The following is a 24,168-nucleotide window of genomic DNA, read 5'->3' on the forward strand; positions in this document are numbered from 1 at the left end:
GACACGCAAATACAATTTGGCACCGAGAAAATGGGGGTAGTCATATACGTCAGGTTGATTGATATGCTGTGATCTACCATATCTTAAGTTTATTTCACAGGAACCTATGGGTTTTTTTTTCCAGTTGAGGTTAGGGTAAGAGGTGCTAGAAGACATGAGTGAAAATTGAACAAGGTTTGGGGTGAAGAAAGGTTAATCTCATGGTCTGGCATATCACTATTAGCATAAAGGCAGAGGTGGCAACCGTGGTTCAATGAGGAATACAGGAGTGTATGCCAGGAGTCGTACTATGTGTACCTAAAAATGAGGTGCCATTCTGGATGAAGCTACAACGCTAGACTACATACATGGTAAACAGTGGAAGCACCAGGTTATAGGTACAGACAGAGATCAGTGATACAGTAAGATATTGTATTCATAAAGTATCTTTATTGTAATAAATGCAATGAAACATCCTAAAGTATTTCACATGGACTTTATTTCCAAAAAAATGACACCGAGCACAGAAGAGGTGTTAAAGCAGATGATCAAAAGCTTGGTCAAAGAGGTTAGTTTTAAGGAGCATCTTAAAGGAAGGAAATGAAGGAAATGAGATTTATGGAAGGAATTCCATATATAAGAGCCATGTTAGCTGAAGGTACGGCCACCAATGATGACGAGATTGTAATCAGGCTTGCGCAAGAGGCCAGAAATTGAAAAGTGCAGATATTATAGAATATAGAACAGTACAGCACAGAACAGAGGACGTGCAGACTCCGCACAGACAGTGACCCAGCCGGGAATCGAACCTGGGACCCTGGAGCTGTGAAGCATTTATGCTAACCACCATGCTACCGTGCTGCCCCCATATCTTGGAGGATTGTATGGTTGAAGGAGGTTACAGAGATAGGGAGAGACGGCCATGGAGAGATTTGAAAATGAGGATGAAAATTTTTAATTGTGACATTGCTTAACTGGGAACTATTGTGTTGGTCTTCTATATCGTACAATGGAATCCACCAAACACCTCGACCTGTCCAAACCAGAATCTTTATTGAGCCTCGTGTAGGAAGATAGCGATCTGTTACCGAGCACGTTATCATGGAATCTGCTTATTACTCCTAGCGCCTAGCGCCGACCATTCACTTGTCTGTCTTATTACCTTCTCAATCTTCTTCTCAAGATAGGCGGATGTGTCTCCCCTTATATAGGAGTTACTGGTCATGACCTTGGTCTTGAAACCGCATGGTGTGGCTGCACTGTCTCCTGCTAGTTGGAGGTCACACACCATCCATCTATGATATAGCCCCGAGGCATATCACCATATCCACCTTCTTCACAAAACATTAAGATAATTTTACAAGCAGCATTGATCGTTAAACTTTATACACACATGATATTTGGCTACCAAAGTGACTGAGTTTTACTAAGGTGTCCATAAACATGCTGTGCCTGACAAGTGTCTGTTTCTTTTGCACAGATCGTTGTGCCTCCCTCACGGGATTACCTTTGAACTGTTGCCAGCCTCTTCAAAGACTGGTTTATGTGCCGCTGAACATGCTGATGGATTTTCGTGAGTCTCTTGCTTTTGTTTTTTTCTGTAGCAGCCTCTGGCGTGGTGCTGGTTGGTAGTGTGTGCCGAGAGGTCTGCAGAGTTTCAGGCGTCGCATCGCCTTTGAGTGGTATGACCACACTCACTTCTGTGGGCTCACCGGCATGTTGGAATACCTCGGTTTCTGGTGCCTGAGTGAAGGAACTAGGAACAGTTCTCACCCCTTCTTGGCTTGCTGGAGCATCACTCACTTGCTCTTCGTCACTCAAGATGACAATGCTCTCAGTTGAGCTGATCTAGGTACTGGGTCACCTTGATCAAACTCACAAATGTGCAAGTGGTCTGTGGCGCTGCAAAGTGAAATTGCCATCAGCTCTTCCTCAGGGTCAGTCTCAGAGTTGCCTACTACTGTAACATCTAAGTGACTGTTATCATAGTCGTCATCTATGTCCTCCTATTCGTCATCGGTGTCGCTAATGGTTTGGGAGTGAAGTACAGGAACCGATTCAATGACGTGGAACGGGTCACCACATACCTCCGAGACCAGTTTTTCCGAGATCGGGAAGATTTATTTTGTCGTGGCTCAGTCAATGGCTGCTCTTCAGTTGTATCAGCAGCTTCAATTTCAAAATGCGCCATCTCCAAACTCCCGCTCTCCACGTAGTCCAGCGCCGTCTGCCCCCCCCCCCCCCCCCCCCCCCCCACCCCGTGACCACCACATCATTGCTTGCAGACCACCGGAGCCGTGCCTCTGGACCCTCATCTGTGCTGCTGGAGAAGAGATGTGCAAGTAGCTCATAATATTCGTCATCCGTCTCACCTTCCATGCCATCACATTCTGCATCATCGTCGACAACTTCGAGCAGATATTCATAGTAATCGTCATCGGATTCAGCATCGTCTGCAGTGATTTCACCTGAAAAATATAACCGCATACGGAATTAGTTGTGCACGAAATAAGGTGCCAAGTTCAAAATCAGCCTTTTGTTTGGCCGCTGAGGCTTGGCTGAAGCTTCCACGCTGTGGAACTTCAGTGGGACTGAAGAAATTGAAGAGCGATTCATTTGGTACAGTTCTTATTGCTGTTCTTGGAGTGTTCCAAACTTTGTACTTTGGTTTCATTCGGATGGTTCTGATTGTTACATCTTTGCCCTCCCTCCAGTCAATTACACAGCCTGTGCAACTGATGATTTGTGGTTCAGCATAGAATGATTTAATCAGCTGCGAGTCCAACTGATACACTTTTGTGATCACCTCATTCATGAAATACTCATTAGGCTTGAATGTAAACTCCAGAGTGAAGATCCACAGCTTCCCATGCTCTGTCCATTTAACATTCACATCGCAGATGCTGTAATATGGGTCCTCGTACCATGCCATTGACCCTGTACACGTTCTTGAAGACTTAACCAGAATTGTGGAATGCTCACCGGCAGTCCCTTCCCCTCGTCTAATTTGCCGTCCTTCACTAGGGTTTCTTCTGATTCCTCATACACTGTGCACACTGTAATGTCTTGCAGGGATCCACAGTGCTCAGGAAACCAGCCATCTTCTTGGACGCAAAGTCGCTCACTAGATTCAGGGATTCACATGATTTTATACCAAGTACTGAGTCAACATCCATGTCGACAATGGGAAAGAGTATTGTGTGCCTCATATTTACCATGGAGAGCGCTAGTTCGCAAACATCAAAGGTCTCCATAGATCCTAGTCCGAAGTCTACCATCAGCTCTGGCCGATCAGCGAAGTTCCACTGCATGTTCAGATTTTGCAAAGCAGATCGACTCACAAGGTTGGCTATCGCTTTAGGGTCAAAGTCACACGTATGAAAGAATTGTTTAGTATCACCATCGATTTCAATGTGGATATAAAGGTTTGCGGAGAGTTCTTACTATCTTCAGTCTTTAGGATTTTGTTTTCACCTTTGTTGTTCGGACTATTCTGGTTCCTCGCCACAATGAGATCAATGAAAAACTATTCTTCAGTATTTATTTAATCAACTGCATGCACAGCTCGTGCATGGTCCATGGCAGAACACGCAAAACATTGTTTTGCAAAATGCCCAATATGGCTGCACCTGGAACAAACTTTTCCAAATGCCGGACATTGCCATGAGGCATGTCGAGTGCCACATTTTTGGCACAAAATGCAGCGGCGGCTCCTGTCGGCTGCTGAAAATGGCCGCCCGCACTGAGACCACGTTTCTTCATGACGTGCCTCACAGCACTAATGGCGCTGGCTTCCTCTTCCAAATTGGCACCAAAATATTTTGAGCAGTGTGTGCCTATTCTCTGTGCAGCGATCTTGCTCGTCTGGCAAATCTTCACCGCCTTTTCCAACACCAAATCTTCCTCCCGCAAGAATACCTCCCAAAGCTTATCATCAACTTCACCAAAGACAATTTGGTCGTGGGTTAGCAAAGATTTCAGGGGTGGGACTCTCTCGTACCCGGCGGGACGGAGGGTCCCAGCAGGACGGAGTGGCGTGAACCACTCCGGCGTCAGCACGCCCCAAAGGTGCGGAATCCTCTGCTCCTTCATGGGATAGGCCGGCGCCGGAGTGGTTTGCGCCCCACCGGCTGGCATGGAAGGCCTTTGGCGCCTCGCCAGCCAGGGCCGAAGGGACTCTGCCGGCCGGCGCGAGTCCGTGCATGTGCGGGGGCATCAGTGGCTGCCACGGCCGACACGTAGGAAAAGAGGGCCCCCATGGCACAGGCCCGCCTGCGGATTGGTGGGCCCCAATTGTGGGCCAGGCCACCGTGGGGGCACCCCACAGGGCCAGATCGCCCCGTGCCCCCCCCCCCCCCCCCCCAGGACCCCGGAGCCCGCCCGCGCTGCCAGGTCCCGCCAGTAAGGGATCTAGTCTAAATTACGCCGGCAGGACTGACAAAGAGCCAGCCAGCCCATTGCGGGCCGGAGAATCGTCGGGGGGGGGGGGGGGGGGGGGGGGGGGGGCGCTGCGAGCGGCCGCCGGCAGGCGCGCGCGATTCCCGCCCCCGCTGAATCTCCGGTGCCGGAGAATTCGGCGGTCGGCGGGGGCGGGATTCACGCCGCCCCCCCGGCGATTCTCTGACCCGGCGTGGTTGGAGAATCCCGGCCCAAGTAACTGAAGTTGAATGACTGGGCCTTCAGCCTCATGTCCGTGACAAAACGGTCAAATGTTCGCCATGTCTTTGGGCACGCATACAGAACATGGAGCTCTTAAACGTTTCATTCTTCGAGGTACAAAGTTTATCAAAGTGCTTCATCACTTTATCAAAGTTCTTGTGATCCTCCCCATTACCAAACACTAAATGAGTTATACACTTCAAGTGTTTGTGGACCTGCTACCTTTCGCTGGAACGTGATTCGCCTTTCATCAGGCTGGCCTATAGGCCCAGGGCCGAAACATAAAGTTTGAACTGCTGTTTGAACGGCCACTAGTTCTCATCTACATTACCAGACATCGGGAGCTGGTGGGGGGGCCTCAGTCCGTCCATCTCGAGCTTCGGCACTTTCTTGAAAATGAAAATCGCTTATTGTCACGAGTAGGCTTCAATGAAGTTACTGTGAAAAGCCCCTAGTCGCCACATTCCGGCGCCTGTCCGGGGAGGCTGGTACGGGAACAGGCGCCGGAATGTGGCGACTAGGGGCTTTTCACAGTAACTTCATTGAAGCCTACTCGTGACAATAAGCGATAAACGACTTGCGCGTTGAGTCGCCTCAGGCTGCAGTTCACCAGACTGGTCTTCAAGCCGAATGCCTAACGTTCACACTGCCATTGCTATCTTTAAATCTTCAGCACTCGTGGTGCCATGTTGTGTTTGATCTTCTATACCTTACGAAGGGGTCCACCAAACACCTCAACTTGTCCAAACCAGAATCTTTATTGAGTCTCGTGTGGTAAGATAGCAATCTGTTACAGAGCACATTATCATGGAATCTCCTCATTACTCCTCTGGAATCATCACCTGGCATCCATCACCATTCAGTTGTCTGGCTTATTACCCTCTCAATCTTCTCAAGATGTCCGGATGTGTCTCTCCTTATATGGGAGTCACTAGTCACATGACCTTGGTCTTGAGACCACATGGTGTGTCTGCACCGCCACCTGCGGGTTGGAGGTTGCACAACATCCCTCAATGATATAGTCCATAGGCATATCACCACAGGAACCAGTGAGCATGGGACTGAGGAGTGAACGGAGTGCAAGTTCGGATGTGGGCAGCAGAACTTTGGAGTGTAGAACATGGGACACCGGTCAGGAGTGCATTAGAATAGTCAAATCCAGAAGTAACAAAGACATGAATAAGGGGTTTCAGCAATAGGTGAGCTCAGACAGTGGTGAGCGAATGTTACAGAGATAGAAATGACTTATGGTGGCGGCCATGAGCTGATCGGTCGCAGACAAGGTGAATCCTGGTTGGGGGAGCTGGTTTTGGCCCTTTATATCCAATTAATTGACTTTTTATGCAAAAAGTGTGGTGAGTGGAAGGTGTTCCCCAGAGTGGAAATTCGGCAGGTATCACACCCAGCAAAGTTGGTAACAGCCCTGGCTCAAGAGTTGGAGGACACGCATGGCGCAGCAGTAACGCAGAAAATGCCGGGGGAAGCGTTGTCATCGTCTGCCACACTGCCTATGGAGCAGTTGATGAACTTTGTCAAGGGGAAGTTTAGGCAGCAGCGAAAAGAGATGCAGGAGGACTGTTCCAAGGAATTGAGGGAGCAGCAGTCAATCTTCGCGGGATTTTGGATTGGGTGGAGAAGTTGCAAGAAGCGACGATTCGAGAGGTGGAAAGGGTGGTGTTGGACCATAGCAACCGGACCGTGTCATTGGAGGCAGAGATGGTGATGCTGGGAGAGAACTGCAAGGTGTTGAGGGTGAAGATGGACAACCAGGAGAATCGGTCCAGGTGGCAGAATTTGCAAATTGTAGATCTGCCAGAGGGTGTGGAGAGAACGAGTGCCACGGGCTATGTTTCAAAGATGTTCGAGAAGCTGGTTGAGGCAGGGGTCTTCAAGAAGGTCCCCGAGGTGGATTGTGTGTTGTTCCTCGTGTCTTAATAAAGCTCGCAGTCTCAAGTGTGGAGAAGATGCTTTATTGTGGGTTCGTTCAGTTTCCAGAGCTCGACCTAGAACTACCTTCCAGTGCTAACTACCAGCTTTGCTTGCTGTGTGTCCTGCTTACCAGCCCGCCTGCTGTGAAGAGTGTCTCCCCACTTCCTGTCCTGATGTATTTAGATGGCTCTCCCGTGCTCCCTCTAGTGGTCGCTCAGTTGTGTTGCATCTGGTTAACTTGTGATCACCACATCCCCCTTTTTCTCTTAACATATTTTCTGAACATCGTTAAAGAAAATTGTATATCCTGTCCCAGTGTATTTATAGCTCTCCCGCTCGTGTTTGCTCTGTTGTTTTTGTATCTGGTCAATCTACGATCACCACATCCCCCTCTCTCTCATTACATAGTTTCTGTACAGCATTAAGGAAAATTATACAAAACAGTAACTTATGATATGCGTATCTATACAAGTGATGATGCTATTGCCTTAGTTAACAAAGCCAATGTATTTATATGTCCAAACTTAATAAACACATTTATGAGTCCAAACTTGATGAATTTGTTCAGAGCTTTTTTTTTTCTTTTTGTTGTTGATGACGTGGTGATATTGATATTGCAAGTCCGCTGTGAATGTTGTTGGTGTTCCTTGTTATCTTAAGTACCCAATGCGTCATCCCGAGGTGTTTGCATGGTCACATCACTGATGTTGACTGGCATGGACTTTTTTTTTTTTTTTTTTTTGTGCTTGTGGTGTTGATTTATTGTCTCATCCGCCTTGGATGCTGGTGTGCTTGCTCGTTCTGGAGCAGACGTGTGTTTATGCGATTCGTCGTCATCCCATGACATGTTTGTAGTCTTGTCATCGTTTTGCCATGCGCTGTGGCATTGTCCGTCATGTGCCAAGTAGTTCCATTGTGTACAAGTCGTTGTTTCATTGTTGTTGTTTCTGTCGTTCTTGTTTTTGTTGTTTTCGTTGCCGTACTTGTCGCTGTTTTTGTCGTTTCCGTCTTTGGTGTTGGCACTGTCGTTGTTCCTGACTTTGTTGTTCTCGTTGCCGGTCTTGGTGCTGTTCTTGTCGTTTCTGTCTTTGGTGTTGTCGCTATCTTTGTTCCTGACTTTGTTGTGTTTGTTGCCATTCTTGTTGTTTCTGTCCCTGTCGTTGTCGCTATCTTTGTGCCTGACGTTGTTGTTTGTCTTGTTGCGCTTCATGTTGCTTTTATTCTTGCTGTTGTCGTTCTCGTTTCTGCTGTGCTTCTTGCTATCGTTGTTTGTCTTGTCGCGCTTCATGTTGCTTTTCTCCTTGCTGTTGTCGTTCTCGTTTCTGCTGTGCTTCTTGCTATTGTTGTTGGTCTTGTCGCGCTTCATGTTGTTTTTGTTCTTGCTGTGTTTCTTTTGACTTTCGTTTTTCTTGTTATACTCTGTGAGTGTCCCGAGTGGATAATTTGAGTCATTGAGCATTCCGTCTTGCGAGTGGTGCGAATGATCTGATGTTGCATCGGTGCAGGTGACATCAATCAGTTGTGGAGAATTGGATTCCGTATCTTTGCTTTCTTGGTGCTCGTCTTCCGGAGTCAAAGTCTTCTTGATTACATTTGACGCGGTGTCTGTGGACTCTCGGCGCTCCTCTTCTGGAGTCCAAATCTGCATGATTTCAGTTGAGGTGGTTTCTCTAGACTCTTGGTGCTCCGCTTCTGGAGTTAAAATCTTCATGATTTCTGTTGATGTTGTCTTACTGGACTCCAGGTGCTCCTCTTCTGGAGTCAAAATTTGCATGGTTTCTTTTTGTTTGATGTCTCTGGACTCCAGGTGCTCCTCTTCTGGAGTCAAAATCTGCATGTTTTCTTTCGGCATCGTCTCTCTGGACTGTTGGGTGGCCCGACTCTGTGCTTCTGTACAGACAAGCTGAGAACTGTCAGTCTCACTGTGATCCTGTACGTCGAGTGCGAGCACCTTGTCACTGTTTTCGCTCTGTGCTTCGGTACAGACAAGCTGAGAACTGTCAGTCTCACTGTGATCCTGTACGTCGAGTGCGAGCACCTTGTCACTGTTTTCGCTCTGTGCTTCGGTACAGACAAGCTGAGAACTGTCAGTCTCACTGTGATCCTGTACGTTGAGTGTGATCACCTTGTCACTGTCTTCGCATGCAGTGGGCAGAGGTGCATTGTCTTCTTCTTGTTCCTGTGAGCGTGTTGGACTTTCATAGTCCGCTCTTTCTTCTTGTTCCTGTGAGCGTGTTGGACTTTCATAGTCTGCTCTTTCTTCTTGTTCCTGTGAGCGTGTTGGACTTTCATAGTCCGCTCTTTCTTCTTGTTCCTGTGAGCTTGGTAGACTTTCATAGTCTGCTTGCGGTTGCTCAGGTACAGCGGGTTTACCTTCATGGTCTTGTTCATGCTTGGTGTCCGCCCGGGAGTGTTTGCTTGCATCCCTGTTGGCGTCTTTCATCACTCGCACTGTGGAGCCTGTCATCGCTCGCTCCGTGGAGTCTTCCTGTGCTCTCTGTGTGGCGTCGTCTTCGTCTTGGGTATTGCTGTCATCCAATGTATCGACGAGCTGCCATGGCACCATGGTGTTGGATTCATCCACCATGAGTAGAGTCGTGTTGAGCTTTGCAACGGTGTCGCTGATGCTGTGATCAGCATGTCCAAATAACTCCTCCATGTCTGAGTAGTATTCTTTGAAACCCATTTCATCTTCGTTGGCTTCTTCTACCACGAGTTGGTTCGTGTTGTACTTTGCGACCGTGTCGCTGATGCTGTGATAAGCATATCCGACTGACCCAGTCAGGTCTGAGAGGTAATCGTCGAAAAACAAATCATCTTTTGTTGTTTCGGAATTCTTTTTGTTCGCTTCACTGTGTGTGGTGAAGGCAGCTTTTTCCAAGGTTTTGTGCAAGTTGTTTTTCACTGTTGGTTTAAGTTCAGGCGTGTTTCTGTGTTCTGAGGCAAGAAAATTTGGTTTTACCACTTTAAGTGTCTTGTTTTCAATTTTCGGGCATTTCCCTTTTAAGTGGGCGTGGTCAGGATTCTCAGACGTCATGACGTCACGCGTAGGAACGACTTGCACATGCGCAAATCGGCTTTCTTTCCTTGTGCGGTTCGGTGTCCATTGCGCATGCGCGGCTTGCGCATGCGCATGACGGTCCGCGACGAAGACTTTTTTTGACTGCGCATGCGCGGCTTGCGCATGCGCATAACGATCGGCGCCGCGATCTTTTGTAAACTGCGCATGCGCGACTTCCGGTTCCGGCGCATGCGCAACTTCCGGTTCCGGCGCATGCGCAGACGCGATTTGTAGTTCTTTGCTTACCAGAGACTGCAAAATGTGCTCCGACGCCATTTTATCGCGGATTTCAGCGTTTTTTTCTTTCTAAAAGTTGTAAGTTACCTTTTCTTTCCGATCTGGACTGGATTTCAGCGTTTTGGCTTTGTGAAAAATTCATGTTATTTCTTCTTTTTGATCTGTACTGTGCATTCGCGATTTCCTGATCTTTTTGTGATTTTTTAAGTCTTGCATCACTCAGTCTCTGTGCAGGTTGGACTGTGAGCATGCCTTGCTGTTCAAATTTCTCACAGTACTCTTCAAATTTGTTTAGTAACGTTTGTAAGCTGTTCCTGTCTTCACCTTTTGAGTGTTTAAGTCCATTATACACTTTCTTATTGACAGGCCCTTCGATGAGAATTGCTATTTTAATTTTGTCTGAGGCGTCTGCTACATCATTAGCTATGAGATAAAAATCGAACATTTGTTTGAACCTTTTCCAGACATTTATTACATTACCAGTCGTGTCCAGCTGAGGTGGGTATCCATGCCACATCCTCGAATTAGCGATGTCTTCCCCAGTCAAATGTCCAGTAGGAGATTTCCATGCCATTTTGTGCTTTCTGTATCTGCAGCTGAGTTGTCCTGTCGTAAGCGTCTGAAATCACTCCTAGGTACCATGTGTTGTTCCTCGTGTCTTAATAAAGCTCGCAGTCTCAAGTGTGGAGAAGATGCTTTATTGTGGGTTCGTTCAGTTTCCAGAGCTCGACCTAGAACTACCTTCCAGTGCTAACTACCAGCTTTGCTTGCTGTGTGTCCTGCTTACCAGCCCGCCTGCTGTGAAGAGTGTCTCCCCACTTCCTGTCCTGATGTATTTATATGGCTCTCCCGTGCTCCCTCTAGTGGTCGCTCAGTTGTGTTGCATCTGGTTAACTTGTGATCACCACAGATTGTGCCCATCGGTCACTATGACAGAGGCCGAGAGCTGGAGAGTTGCCACGAGCAGGGATTGTGTATATGCACAAATTCCAGGAGAAGGAGAAGATTCTGAGGTGGGTGGACTTGAGACTGTAGGTGGGAGGGGTAACAGATCCGGATTTAGCAAAACATTGGCGCCGACCTGGCCAAACGGCGGGCAGGGATCAATGAGGCCAAGGTGGCGTTTTTTCGGGGCAAGGTTCGGTTTGGGATGTTTACCCAGCCAAACTTTGGGTGGCTTTCAAGGGCAGGGAACATTACTTTACCACGCCGGAGGAGATGGACAACTTCGTCAAGGAGTATGGATTGGGGGAGGGCTAATGTTGGGACATTTTTCTGTTTCATGGTTTTTTAATGTATACACAAGTTTTGTAATTGCTTTGTTTTTATCTCTTTTGCACATGTTGGTTTTGTATTGGGGTGGGTTTGTGGGGAAGTTTCTGAGTTGTGTGTCAGTTTTGGGTCTCTTTGGGTCTCTTTGGGTGGAAACTTTCCCATTTCTTATTTTATGGAGTGATATGTATATGCAATATTTGTAAGTGTTTGGTTGTCTTTTGCACATGTTGGCTTTGCATTGGTTTGGGTCAATGAGGGGATGGTACAGAGTGAGGGGTGGGGGCTCCTGCTTGAGCGAGTGAGAGGAGGTGGCTTTGGTAGGGGCCTGGGAAGGGACATTTTGAAAGAGTAAGGGAGTGGAAGCAGAGTGGGGGAGGGGTAGTTTGGGTGGGGTCCTTTGTGTTGATCTCCAGGTGGACATTGCCATGCTAGCAGGGAATGCTAGTAAATGGAAGCAGCGTGGAGGAGGGGGCTGTGGCGGGTAGCCAGAGAATGGGGCAGCGGCAAGTGGGTTGGGGGGTGGGGGAGGGGGACAGGGCAGGGGGAGGGGGAGAGGAGAAGGCTGGTGACATAGGTGACTTTCTGGTTTTGTTCAGGAGAGGATGGAGGGGGTGGCCATTTTGGGTTGGCCCATGCTAGAGGGGAGCTGGATAGTTGGGTGGGATCTGTTTTAGGTGAAGATGGCGGACCATAGCAGAGGAGGGTGTCAGAGGGTGAGGATAGTAATGTGGAATAAGGGCAGCACGGTGGCGCAGTTGTTAGCACTGCTGCCTCACGGCGCCAAGGTCCCAGGTTCGATCCCGGCTCTGGGTCACCATCTGTGTGGAGTTTGCACATTCTCCCCGTGTTTGTGTGGGTTTTGCCCCCACAACCCAAAGATGTGCAGGCTAGGTGGATTGGTCTGATAAATTGCTAATTTGATTCAGTACTCCTGGCAGATAAAAAGTTCTGCGAAAAGGTGGCCTTGGTGATAAAGCACTCGGTGGAGCTTAGTCAGAACGGGGAGGTTTCCTCCTCCATGTTCTGGTAGACAATGAAGGTGGTGGTCCAGGGGAAGGTTATATCCCACAGGGGCAATGTTAGAGGGAGGAGAGGCAGAAGTTGGTGGGTGCTATTGTAGAGGTGAGTCAGCGGTACTCGGTAGCTCTGACTGAGGGGCTGTTGGCTGAAAGGAAGAAACTGCAGAGGCAATTTGACCAAGTGATGACAGGGAAGGCAGTGGATCAGCTTCGCCGCTCAGGGGATTAGTGTGAGTATGGGGAGAATAAAGAACAAAGAAAAGTACAGAACAGGAACAGGCCCTTTGGACCTCCAAGCCTGCGCTGCCCAGCTAATCTAAAATCTTCTACACTTCCGGGATCCGTATCCCTCTATTCCCATCCTATTCATGTAGTTGTCAAGATCCCCCTTCAACGCCATTATCGTCCCTGCTTTCACCACTTCCTCCGGCAGTGAGTTACAGGCACCCACTACCCTTTGTGTAAAAGACTTGCCTTGTACATCTCCTCTAAACATTGCCCCTCACACCTTAAACCTATGCCCCTTAGTAATTGACCCTCTACCCTGGGAAAAAGACTCTGACTATCCACTCTGTCTATGCCCCTCATAATTCTGTAGACATCTATCAGGTCGACACTCAACCTCCTTCGTTCCAGAGAGAACAAACCAAGTTTATTCAACCTCTCCTTACAGAAAGTGTCAGCTGCCAGCCCATCAATTGAGGCGGCAGGCGGCTGTACAGGAGATCGCGGAGGTGAGGGAGGCTGGAGGAGGGTTGGTGACGACACCAGAAAAAAATCAATGAGACTTTTGAGGCCATCCAGCGGGTGCTGTATAGATATGAGACCTGCGGGAGGATGCAGAGATGGGGCAGTTTTCAGATGGGTTGCTCTTTCCAGAAGCAGAGAATGGGAAGAGACAGAGATTGGAGGCGTCATTTGGATTGCAGGAGATAATGGAGTGTGCGGGGTTGATGCAATCAGGGAATGCACCAAGGTGGGATGGCTTTCCATGAAGGCATTGGCTAAAATGCTGGTAAGGCAGTTGGAAGGGTGTGTGCCGCATGTGGTCTCGGAGGACTAAACATAGTTTGTTAAGGGCAGCAGTTGTCAAGCAACATCAAGAGACTGGTGAATGAGGTAATGACCCCATCAATAGGTAGAGTGCCGGAGGTTATCATATCAAAGGATGCAGAGAAAGCCTCTGACCGGGTAGAATGAACGTACCATTTTGAGATCCTGAGGAGTTTTGGGTTTGGACAAACGTTTGTTTCATGAATATGATTGCTGTATGCATCCTCCACGGTGAGTGTGATAAATGCGGGGTATATTAGGCTGCATAGGAGAACAAGACCGGGATGGCCACTGTCCTTGTTGTTATTTGTGTTGGCTACTGAGCCCTTGGCTATTGCGTTGCAGGCTTCAAGAGAGTGGTAGGGCATTGTAAGGGGAGGGAAGGAACATAGAGTATCTCAGTATTCTGATGATTTATTGCTATACGTTTCAAACCTGCTGCAGTGCATGAGGAAAATAATGGACCTACTAGAGAAATTTGGTGCATTTTCCGATTATAAACTGAACATGGTGAAAAGTGTGGTATTTCCGGTGAATGCCCTGGGGAGGAGTGCGAATCTGGAAACCCTGCCATTTCAGATGGCCAGGATAAGGTGTCTGGATATTCAACTGGTCCATTACTGGGCCACAATGTATAAATGGAACCTGGCCAGTCTGGTTGAGGGGGGTCAAAGAGGATTTGGAGAGGTGGGATGCTGCTGTCCCTGGCGGGGACAGTACAGGTCGTGAAGATGAAAGTTTTGCTGAGGTTTTTATTTGTTTTCAGTCCCTTCCAATATTCCTTCCTAAGGCATTTTTGCAAAGGGTGGATAAATTAATTTGGGAAATTGTTTGGGCAGGTAAGACGCCAAGGATTTGGAGGACCTTTTGCAGAGAGGGCGGCAGGTTGCCGCTCCCAAACCTGTTGTACTATTATTGAGTGACAAATGTGGAGAAGGTGAGATGCTGGTGAGGGGAGGGGGCCAGAATGGGTGCAGGTGGAGGAGGCCTCATGAGTTGGGTCGAGCTTGGGGACCCTGGTGATGGCACCACACTGCTTTTCCCTGGATAGACACACTAGCATCCGGCCGTTGTGTCATCTCTCAAAATATGGAACCAGTTAAGGCAACACTTTGTATAGGAAGTCGGTATTGGCCACAATATGTGGGAACCACAAGTTCATACCAAGAGGGCCGGGTGCAATATACAGGAGTTGGTACAGGGAAGAGATAGAGCAGGTCAGGGACCTATTCATAGAGGGGAGGTTTGCGAGGCTAGAGGAATTGCAGGAGAAGTTTGAATTGCTAAGGGGGATCGAATTCAGATATTTTCAGGCCCAGGATTTTGCACGCAAGGAGCTGCCCTCATTTCCTCCACTGCCAATGCGTTGGATAAGTTGTTAACTCAGAATGAGCTGTGGGGTGGGGAGGGAGGATGGGGGATAGGTACGGGTGTCTTGTGCAGACGGAGAAGGCACCAGTGGAGGGGATAAAGCAGAAATGGGAGAAGGAACTGGGGATTGAGCTTGGGTGGGGGGCCTGGAGTGAAATTATGCACCGGGTCAATTCAACCTCATCCTGTATTAGGATGAGCTTATACAGTTTAAGGTGCATAGGGCCCATATGACTCAGGCCCATATGAGTGGGTTTTTCCCGGAGAGGAGGGTGCATGCGAGAGATGTGGGAGGGGCCCGATGAACCACGTTCATATGTTTTGGGCGTGCACAAAGTTGGGGGGTTTCTGGGCAGCGGTTTTTGAGACTCTGTCAGAGAGAGCAGGGGTAAGAATGACTGTCAGAGAGAGCAGGGGTAAGAATGACTGTCAGAGAGAGCAGGGGTAAGAATGACTGTCAGAGAGAGCAGGGATAAGAATGACTGTCAGAGAGAGCAGGGGTAAGAATGACTGTCAGAGAGAGAGCAGGGGTAAGAATGACTGTCACAGAGAGCAGGGGTAAGAATGACTATCAGAGAGAGAGCAGGGGTAAGAATGACTGTCAGAGAGAAAGCAGGGGTAAGAATGACTGTCAGAGAAAGAGCAGGGGTAAGAATGACTGTCAGAGAGAGCAGGGGTAAGAATGACTGTCAGAGAGAGCAGGGATAGGAATGACTGTCAGAGAGAGCAGGGGTAAGAATGACTGTCAGAGAGAGCAGGGATAGGAATGACTGTCAGAGAGAGAAGGGGGAAGAATGACAGTCAGAGAGAGAGTAGGGGTAAGAATGACTGTCAGAGAGAGAGCAGGGGTAAGAATGACTGTCAGAGAGAAAGCAGGGGTAAGAATGACTGTCAGAGAAAGAGCAGGGGTAAGAATGACTGTCAGAGAGAGCAGGGGTAAGAATGACTGTCAGAGAGAGCAGGGGTAAGAATGCCTGTCAGAGAGAGCAGGGGTAAGAATGACTGTCAGAGAGAGCAGGGATAGGAATGACTGTCAGAGAGAGCAGGGGTAAGAATGACTGTCAGAGAGAGAGCAGGGGTAAGAATGACTGTCAGAGAGAAAGCAGGGGTAAGAATGACTGTCAGAGAGAGCAGGGGTAAGAATGACTGTCAGAGAGAGCAGGGGTAAGAATGACTGTCAGAGAGAGCAGGGGTAAGAATGACTGTCAGAGAGAGCAGGGATAGGAATGACTGTCAGAGAGAGCAGGGGTAAGAATGACTGTCAGAGAGAGCAGGGGTAAGAATGACTGTCAGAGAGAAAGCAGGGGTAAGAATGACTGTCAGAGAAAGCAGGGATAGGAATGACTGTCAGAGAGAGCAGGGGTAAGAATGACTGTCAGAGAGAGAGCAGGGGTAAGAATGACTGTCAGAGACAGAGCAGGGGTAAGAATGACTGTCAGAGAGAGCAGGGGTAAGAATGACTGTCAGAGGCAGAGCAGGGGTAAGAATGACTGTCACAGAGAGAGCAGGGGTAAGAATGACTGTCAGAGAGAAAGCAGGGGTAAGAATGACTGTCAGAGAGAGAGCAGGGGTAAGAATGACTGTCAGAGAAAGAGCAGGGGTAAGAATGACTGTCAGAGAGAGCAGGGGTAAGAATGACTGTCAGAGAGAGCAGGGGTAAGAATGACTGTCAGAGAGAGCAGGGGTAAGAATGACTGTCAGAGAGAGAGCAGGGGTAAGAATGACTGTCAGAGAAAGAGCAGGGGTAAGAATGACTGTCAGAGAGAGCAGGGGTAAGAATGACTGTCAGAGAGAGCAGGGGTAAGAATGACTGTCAGAGAGAGCAGGGGTAAGAATGACTGTCAGAGAAAGCAGGGCTAGGAATGACTGTCAGAGAGAGAGCAGGGGTAAGAATGACTGTCACAGAGAGAGCAGGGGTAAGAATGACTGTCAGAGAGAGAGCAGGGGTAAGAATGACTGTCAGAGAGAGCAGGGGTAAGAATGACTGTCAGAGAGAGAGCAGGGGTAAGAATGACTGTCAGAGAGAGCAGGGGTAAGAATGACTGTCAGAGAGAGAGCAGGGGTAAGAATGACTGTCAGAGACAGAGCAGGGGTAAGAATGACTGTCAGAGGGAAAGCAGGGGTAAGAATGACTGTCAGAGAGAGAGCAGGGGTAAGAATGACTGTCAGAGACAGAGCAGGGGGAAGAATGACTGTCACAGAGAGAGCAGGGATAGGAATGACTGTCAGAGAGAGCAGTGGTAAGAATGACTGTCAGAGAGAGCAGGGGTAAGAATGACTGTCAGAGAGAGAGCAGGGGTAAGAATGACTGTCAGAGTGAGCAGGGGTAAGAATGACTGTCAGAGAGAGAGCAGGGGTAAGAATGACTTTCAGAGTGAGCAGGGGTAAGAATGACTGTCAGAGAAAGCAGGGATAGGAATGACTGTCAGAGAGAGAGCAGGGGTAAGAATGACTGTCAGAGACAGAGCAGGGGTAAGAATGACTGTCACAGAGAGAGCAGGGGTAAGAATGACTGTCAGAGAGAAAGCAGGGGTAAGAATGACTGTCAGAGAGAGCCATGATGTGGAGATGCCGGCGTTGGACTGGGGTGAGCACAGTAAGAAGTCTTACAACACCAGGTTAAAGTCCAACAGGTTTGTTTCAAACACGAGCTTTCGGAGCACGGCTCCTTCTTCACCTGAAGAAGGAGCCGTGCTCCGAAAGCTCGTGTTTGAAACAAACCTGTTGGACTTTAACCTGGTGTTGTAAGACTTCTTACTGTGTCAGAGAGAGAGCAGGGATAGGAATGACTGTCAGAGAGAGCAGGGATAGGAATGACTGTCAGAGAGAGAGCAGTGGTAAGAATGACTGTCAGAGAGAGAGCAGGGGTAAGAATGACTTTCAGAGTGAGCAGGGGTAAGAATGACTGTCAGAGAAAGCAGGGATAGGAATGACTGTCAGAGAGAGAGCAGGGGTAAGAATGACTGTCAGAGACAGAGCAGGGGTAAGAATGACTGTCACAGAGAGAGCAGGGGTAAGAATGACTGTCAGAGAGAAAGCAGGGGTAAGAATGACTGTCAGAGAGAGAGCAGGGATAGGAATGACTGTCAGAGAGAGCAGGGGTAAGAATGACTGTCAGAGAGAGCAGGGATAGGAATGACTGTCAGAGAGAGCAGGGATAGGAATGACTGTCAGAGAGAGCAGTGGTAAGAATGACTGTCAGAGACAGAGCAGGGGTAAGAATGACTGTCAGAGAGAGAGCAGGGGTAAGAATGACTGTCAGAGTGAGCAGGGGTAAGAATGACTGTCAGAGTGAGCAGGGGTAAGAATGACTGTCAGAGTGAGCAGGGGTAAGAATGACTGTCAGAGAGAGAGCAGGGGTAAGAATGACTTTCAGAGTGAGCAGGGGTAAGAATGACTGTCAGAGAAAGCAGGGATAGGAATGACTGTCAGAGAAAGAGCAGGGGTAAGAATGACTGTCAGAGAGAGAGCAGGGGTAAGAATGACTGTCAGAGAGAGCAGGGGTAAGAATGACTGTCAGAGAGAGAGCAGGGGTAAGAATGACTGTCAGAGAGAAAGCAGGGGTAAGAATGACTGTCAGAGACAGAGCAGGGGTAAGAATGACTGTCACAGAGAGAGCAGGGGTAAGAATGACTGTCAGAGAGAGAGCAGGGGTAAGAATGACTGTCAGAGACAGAGCAGGGGTAAGAATGACTGTCAGAGAGAAAGCAGGGGTAAGAATGACTGTCAGAGTGAGCAGGGGTAAGAATGACTGTCAGAGTGAGCAGGGGTAAGAATGACTGTCAGAGAGAGAGCAGGGGTAAGAATGACTGTCAGAGTGAGCAGGGGTAAGAATGACTGGCAGAGAGAGAGCAGGGGTAAGAATGTTGCCGTGCCCTTTGGTGGTGATTTTTAGTGTTTCGGATCTGCCGGAGATGCTGTTGGGTGGGGGCAATATCGTGGCCTTTGCCTCTCTGATTGACCAGAGGTGAATCTTGCTGAGTTGGTGGTCGGCATTGCCGCCAGGGTCTTGGCATTGCTGGGTGCCAGGACAGAGAATCCCGCTACCAGTGGGGGTGCTCCACACCAGAAAATGAGTGTAGCGGAACGGACAATCCTGCCCAATGGCTTTAGTTTTCCAAAGATTTAATTGGAAGAAATTTCTGCTTATTCAGAATTGAGTGTCTGACAAGTGGCCTGACAGTTTAGAGATAGTGCAGAGGTCAAGCGAATTGGTCCTGGGGATAAACTAGGAGTTATCAGCATAAATGTGAATGGGTGCCTAGATGGAGTTCGCACATTCTCCCCGTGTCTGCGTGGGTTTCCTCCAGGTGCTCCAGTTTCCTCCCACAGTCCAGAGCTGTGCAGCTTAGGTGGATTGGCCATGACAAATTGCCCCTTAGTGTCCAAATTTGGTGGGGTTCCTGGGTCATGGGGATTGGGTGGGGCGGGGCCTGAGTAGGGTGCTCTATCAGAGGGTCAGTACTGGCGCGATGGGCCGAACGGCCTCCATCCACATCGTAGGAATACAGTTGAGAACCAAGAGGAATACCGAAGGTTTCGAGGAGGAATAAAAACACACATGTGAATACTGACGTTCTGTTCAAATCAGCTCCTCGCCCAGCTCTGTTGATCTACTTCATTCAGTCCCGTTGAGAGGGCGGGGGAGGGGGTCAGGCTGGGTCTTTTTAAAATTTCTAACTCTTTCTGGGCATCTATTCTCATTCCATGAATTTCTGGGCATGAATTTCAAATCCACATGGTCCCTCCCATTTCTGGATTACTCTTTCGCGAAACCTGGAATTGAAATATGTTTTCTGTAATCTCCGGAAGTAATGGAATGGAAGGCGAAAACAGAATTCGGAATCAGTATTGCACAAAGAATGAAAATCATGCATATTTTTAATGGGAACTTACAGAAGTCTCGAAGATCGATGCCCTCGAATGAACTCGCGCTTTACCAGCTCGCTCGCCCAAAGATTTACTCTATCGGTGTAAATATTAAGATCTTTCAGCAAGTGTGGTTCGTACGAATAGCTTTAAAAACAAATTAGCCTTGTATTCAATTGGCCTGGATCTTTAAAAATAAACAAGAGTCGTTTGATTATTTCCCACGACAAAGCAGAAGAAAAGGAGCTCGGTTCTTACCTGCCTGAGAAACGCCCTCAAGCTGCCCAGTACAATGTGGCGGTAAAGTGGCAGCGCTCACACAAGACAGCGTCTTAACTGAGCGTCCCTTTTGATTTAGGAGTTCTTTGCTGCAGATGTAATAGTTTGGTCTGAAGTTTAGGGGCGTGGTAAAATGAGTTGGCAGATGCTATGGACAGTGTAGTTGACGGTAAGAAGGCAAGTTTTAGACTTTATAGTGTGATGAATATAGGAAATATATATATTGTATTGTATGTCAGTTGCAGTAATGTTATTAAAATAACTTGGGTTAAGGTTAGGATAAGGTGGCATGGTGGCACAGTGGTTAGCACTGCTGTCTCAGCTCCAGGGACCCAGGTTCAATTCTCGGTTAACTGTCTGTGGAGTTTGTACTTTCTCCCCGCAGACTCTGCGTGGGTTTCCTCCTGGTGCTCCCGTTTCCTCCCACATTCCAAAGATGTGCAGGTTAGGTGGATTGGCCATGCTAAATTGCCCCTTAGTGTCCAAAACGTTAGTTCGGGTTACTGGGTTTACGGGCATAGGGTGGAGTGTGGGTTCAATTAGGGTGTTCTTTCCAAGGGCCTGTGCATTCCCGATGGGCTGAACGGCCTCCTTCTGCACTGTAAATTCTATGATTCTATGATAAATTCTATCCAGATTATATGTCTGCTAAAGCTGTGATGAAGGGGCTAAAAGCCAGGCAGGCTGTGATGTCACACATGGGATGGGATGGATCTGTTTTTAGTTTCATTTTTCAGCCTTTCCCTGAGTCTGTTTTTAGATTTAGATGTATTGTCATGAGTACCGAGGTACTGTGAAAAGTATTGTTCTATGTACAATCCAGTCAGATCGTACCATACATGAGAAACATAGGATATACAATAAATATACAACGTAAATACATAGACACAGGCATTGGGAGCAGCATATGAACTGCAGTACTACTCAGTAGAGAAGACGCGGGGAGAAATCAGTTCACTCTGCGATGGTGGTGGCATACACGTTTAGGTTGGCCGCTGAGTTCTTGAATATGGACCAGTCCACTGACTCCAAGAAGGAGCTCTTCTCGGACCAGCATAGCATGACCTTCTTAACCGGATTCTCCCGCTTAAGTTTCTGCTTATATGCCAGGAGAAAGAGCACCATCTTGTGGTCCGATTTTCCAAAATGGGGTTGGAGATAGATTGTTAGGCACCCTTTATGTATGTGTAGCAGTGTAGCAGTTCTAATTGCAGTTTTAATGTTCTACTCTGGGTTCTGAGGAAATGTGTTGTGTTTTGCAGACTGACTGCTGAAAGCTTCTCTCCAAGGACTTTGTGAATGAATCTGTAAGCCACTAATTGTTAACTTTATTAATAAGTGGCATTTGACCTGTATGTGGCACAGTAGTTAACTGCTGCATCAGTGCCAGGGACCCAAATTCAATTCTGGCCTTGGGTGTCTGTGTGGAGTCTGCACGTTCTCCCTGTGTCTGTGTGGAGTTCCTCCAGGTGCTCCAGTTTCCTCCCACAGTCCAAAGATGTGCAGGTTGGGTGGATTATACCACCTGGCATAATCACAAGATGCACTGCAACAACTCACCAAGGCTCCTGTGGTGATATGCATCACTGTATATACACAAGGGGTTAATGTAAATACACTACAACTAAGTAAACACTAGAGGGAGCACCAGAGACATCATGGCATGCAGACATGTAGCTAATGAACACTTAGAATAGGGGAGGGGGGAGGGAGGGGTGCACTATTGTAGTGTCTATTCTGTAACTTTATAGTGTGTTAATTTGCGTTGTTGTTAAAATGCTGTGTTGTTCATGGAGGTGGGGCGAATGTATATGATTGTTAATATTATTGTTATTTTTGGTATTTTACTAAGGTGTGTCAATGTTGTATAAAATCAAAATTTTTCAATAAAAATTATTTTTAAAAAAGAATAGGACTCAACCAATGAGCAGTCAAGACACCCAGAGGTGGCATTACCACAAGGGGGCATTACACAACCCATATAAAAGGACAGGGCACACATGCTCTGTCTCTTTTCACAGGCGACACTTAGAGAGTAGGACAGGAGCAGATCAGAAGCATCACACCCACCACATGGCTTAGAGCAGACTGGTTAGTTACACTGAGTTACTATAGCAAGATTAGCAGAAGAGTTGAACTGTGCTAATGGTTCAATAAATGACATTGAACTTACTTCAAAGTCTGGAGTATCTTTTGGTCAAAGCTGCATCGAGTTGCAGCCTGTGTTATCCCAGAGTACATAACATATCAGCTCATTTGACAGTACTTTCCAAGCCCACAATCTCTAGCACCTAGAAGGCCAGGGGCAGCAGGTGCATGGGAGCACCATCATCTGCAAGTTCCCCTCCAAGCTCCACATGATCCTGACATGGAACGATACTGCCATTCCTTCATTGTTGCTGGGTCAAAATCCTGGAACTCCCTCACAGCACTTTATGCGTACCTGCACCAGATGGACTGCAGCAATTTAAGGAGGTGGCTCATGGGCAATCAGGGAGCGGCAACAAATGCTGGCCTTGCTAGTGATGCTCATATCACATGAAAACATTGAAAATAAATTATATGGGGACGAGATACAGTAAACAGAGATTGCCTGTTTACCTGAGCAGGAATCAAAAACCAGGACCGACTCTCCATCTGCCCCTGGAGCTGGAGGGAGCACACAGAGTACTGGCCAGGAGGCCTAAGGAGAATGAACCCCCGCGTGCGGTGCTGGTGAGGTTCCACCGGTTCAGTGATCGGGACTGCGTGCTGCGCTGGGCCAAGAAGGTGAAGAGCAGCAATTGGGAGAATGGGGTAGTGCGGATTTACCAGGACTGGAGTGCGGAGGTGGCTAAGCGGCGGTCCGGATTTAATCGGACGAAAGAGGTGCTTTATAGAAAAAAGATAAAGTTCGGAATGTTGCCGCCCGCGCGCCTGTGGGTAACTTATTCGGACCGGGACCATTATTTCGATTCCCCGGAGGAGGCGTGGGCCTTCGTGCGGACGGAGAAACTGGACTTGAACTAGGGGTTGGGGGTTGCGAGGTCGGCTGTAAGATATTAGTGCTGGATTCGGCTGTTGCTGTGTTCTCTTTTTCTTCTGTTTTTTTCTTCTTGTTTTAGTACTCTTGCAATTTTGATATGGTTATTTACGGGGGGGGTTGTTCTGCTATGTTTTTGTTTTTGTGCTTGGGGCATTGTTTGGGCTGTGTATCTTGCGGGGAGGGTCGGGGGGGTATGTTGTATTCTATGTCGGAGTGGGGGTATGGAGGGGGGCTGATATTTGGGAGCTGCGTCAGAAGGGTGTGGTGGGGCAGGGCGAAAGCGCGGGCTTTCCTCTGGTTTCCCGCGCTGCGGGGCTGGGGGGGCGGAGATGGTGACGGGGGAGGTGGGGCCTTAACTGGTTCTTCCCCGCGCTGGAGCGGTGCCAGGAGGAGGGATAGATTGGGGGATGATCCCACTTCGGGAGGGGTCGGGCTATTGGCGGGAGTTTCCGGGGTCAGCAGAAGTTAGCTGACCCACGGAAGTACAATGGAGGACGGTTCGCGGCTGGGAGGGTTCCTAGCCTGGGGGGGAAGGGAGGGGGGGAAAGGGGAATACCGGGTTGCTGCTGGTAGGGTCAAGAAGGAGCTGGTGGGGGCTGGGGGGACAGAGGTGAGGGGTTGTCGCTATGGGGACGGGGTCGAGCAGGGGACGCTGGCCTGGGGCGGGCAGTCGACGGGCTATGGCTAGCCGACGGGGGAGGGGGGCGGGACGCCCTCTGATCCGGTTGGTCACCTGGAATGTGAGAGGGTTGAATGGGCCGGTGAAGCGGTCAAGGGTACTGGCTCACCTGAAAGGGCTAAAGGCGGATGTGGCAATGCTTCAGGAGACCCACCTGAGGGTGGCGGACCAGGTCCGCCTGAGGAAGGGATGGGTGGGGCAGGTTTTCCACTCGGGGTTGGATGTGAGGAACCGGGGAGTGGCAATTCTGGTGGGGGAAAAATGTGTTGTTTGAGGCATCGGAGGTGGTGGCGGATAAGGGGGGTAGGTATGTGATGGTTAGGGGCAGGCTACAAGGAGAGAAGGTGGTACTGGCTAGTGTGTATGCCCCAAATTGGGACGATGCGGGCTTTATGAGGCGTATGTTGGGACGGATCCCGGATCTGGAGGCGGGAGGTCTGATCATAGGGGGGGACTTTAATACGGTGTTGGATCCTTCACTGGATCGGTCCAGCTCTAGGACGGGTAGGAGGCCGGCGGCGGCCAAGGTACTGAGAGGGTTTATGGATCAGATGGGTAGAGTGGATCCATGGAGGTTTGTGAGGCCGAGGGCACGTGAGTACTCTTTCTTCTCCCACGTACATAGGGTCTACTCTCGGATAGATTTCTTCGTGGTGAGTAGGGGACTGATTCCGAGAGTGGAGGAGGCCGAGTATTCGGCCATTGCAATCTCTGACCACGCTCCGCATTGGAT

General features: G+C 48.8%; 1 protein-coding gene across 1 annotated transcript in view; it reads right to left on the reverse strand.

The window, feature by feature from the left end:
* Window positions 1–19,797, reverse strand: part of LOC119969257 (cysteinyl leukotriene receptor 1-like) — a 31,813-nt gene extending 12,016 nt beyond the window's left edge. Inside the window, 2 exon segments of the mRNA XM_038802630.1 lie at window positions 19,480–19,548; window positions 19,711–19,797. The gene's annotated coding sequence lies outside the window, so the exon portion shown is untranslated.
* Window positions 19,798–24,168: the final 4,371 nt, after the last annotated feature.

Source organism: Scyliorhinus canicula, chromosome 7 (genome assembly GCF_902713615.1).
Source record: "Scyliorhinus canicula chromosome 7, sScyCan1.1, whole genome shotgun sequence".
NCBI lineage: Eukaryota > Metazoa > Chordata > Chondrichthyes > Carcharhiniformes > Scyliorhinidae > Scyliorhinus > Scyliorhinus canicula.